This window comes from Bison bison, unplaced genomic scaffold (assembly GCF_000754665.1).
Source record: "Bison bison bison isolate TAMUID 2011002044 unplaced genomic scaffold, Bison_UMD1.0 scf7180017864135, whole genome shotgun sequence".
Classification (NCBI taxonomy): Eukaryota; Metazoa; Chordata; class Mammalia; order Artiodactyla; family Bovidae; genus Bison; species Bison bison.
The window spans coordinates 3,241,618-3,243,452 of NW_011494707.1; the positions used below are offsets into that span (position 1 = coordinate 3,241,618).

Genomic DNA, 1,835 nt, shown 5'->3' on the forward strand with positions numbered 1-1,835 from the left:
TCAAGCCTGCTGCTCACCACCCCGACCACCCTGCCTCTGTCTCCGGCAGCGGCGTCCGCGGACAGATTGGCAAACGGTGTAACTCGCCGCGGCCGCGACCCGAGCCAGCCTGACCAGCACTGTCAACGCTTGTCTCCCAGCCGCAAAGGCCGTGGCCGTCGCGAAAGGCGGTGCTTGACGCGGAGCTGCTTTCCTATTGGGCACAGATCCCAAAACGTCACCAAGACGAGGCGGGGAAACAGTGTGCCGCTGCCATGGCAACCGCGAGCAACACGGTGGAGGCTAGAGGCTTGGCCAAGCGCCAGCCGGGGAACCCAACATTAAGCCTCCCGTGGGACAAGAGAGCTTGTTCTCTGGGCTGCAGGAACACAGAAATTAGTCTACCCTCTGTGTGACCTTGGGTAAATCACCCTCGGCCTCGAAAAGGCTCTTTTCGGGAAAACGGAGATGGGTCAAGATTTGGGCTACACTGCATCCAAAGACCCATTTACCGGCCTCACGATCCACAGCAGAGTCCACAGCAGGTGGTTGACCTAACGCTGTGAACAATAAGAAAAGATGTGCAAAAAGTTTTTGAGTACATTTAGTAAATAGTGTGACTCAGTACTTGAGGGAAATGGGATGAGGCCTATTAGATTTCAACAAATTTGTCTTTTGTGAGCCTAACCTGAAAGTAGTGTTTCCCAAGTGGGAAATGCTTACGTTTTACGTATACATGGTATTTAAAAAATAAGATGAGAATGTTGCTCTCTTCCATCCTCTTTCAAGTCCGTTTCAAGGAGCAAGTCTCACTTTGGTGCTGGTGTGTCTCTTCAACACTTCTCCAGCATTCCTTAACCTAAGAGCAGGACTCAGGCCCAAGGCCTGCAGCAAGCAGCCATAGTCAACTAAAATTCCATTACTGTATATTTTTGTTTTAATTATATTTATATATGAGCCTTCTGTTTATGGCAAGGAAAGTGGTCTTAAATTTAAACAGTAACTTTAAATGAAAGTTTAAAAGTTTCAACATTTAAGTGAAACCATGTGCTAATTTCAGGAAATAGTACAGGTGAGATGTGGATATGTTGGGGGGGGGGGCGGGTGGGAGGGGAGGGTATCATGACAGTGGTTCTCACATTATGGTTCTCACATTTCCAGTACTGAGCTTGGAAACAGTCCTTAAGCGTTGCTGCTGCTGCTACTGCTAAGTCACTTCAGTCGTGTCCGACTCTGTGTGACCCCAGAGACGGCAGCCCACCCGGCTCCCCCGTCCCTGGGATTCTCCAGGCAAGAACACTGGAGTGAGTTGCCATTTCCTTCTCCAATGCATGAAAGTGAAAAGTGAAAGTGAAGTCGCTCAGTTGTGTCTGACTCTAGTGACCCCATGGACTGCAGCCTACCAGGCTCCTCCATCCATGGGATTTTCCAGGCCAGAGTACTGGAGTGGGGTGCCATTGCCTTCTCCGTGAAGCATTGCAGGAGCCTATAAAAATATGGAGGAGAGTGAACATTAGAGAAAGAGAAGAATGATTAGGTGTCTAAGAACAGAGAAAATGCATGTTGCATGTCCATCCTTAACTAAGTGGGCTACCCAGCCTCTTAGGGCTACCCTAAGAGGGCTGTCACATGGAGATAGAGTGTTATCCATAGCTGCACAGGGCCTCCTGGGATTGGGCCAGCAGAGTGGCACTCTGCCAGCATGAAGAAGTGTGCAGGGCCTGATTTGGAGGTGGCAGGAATACTCAGAGTTATTTTGGGAGCCGGAAATTTAATCCTTTGGACCTTTTACCTCCCCACCTTTAGCCAAGTTCTTTGATTCCCACCCCCCACCCCCTCCTGAGACTGATGACATG

General features: G+C 49.8%; 1 protein-coding gene across 4 annotated transcripts in view; it reads right to left on the minus strand.

The window, feature by feature from the left end:
• Positions 1-148, minus strand: part of MLF1 (myeloid leukemia factor 1) — a 32,097-nt gene extending 31,949 nt beyond the window's left edge. For all 4 annotated transcript variants that reach the window (XR_825246.1, XR_825245.1, XM_010839858.1 and 1 more), the window contains exon 1: positions 35-148. The gene's annotated coding sequence lies outside the window, so the exon portion shown is untranslated. The remainder of the gene's footprint in view (positions 1-34) is intronic.
• Between the last annotated feature and the right edge of the window lie 1,687 nt (positions 149-1,835).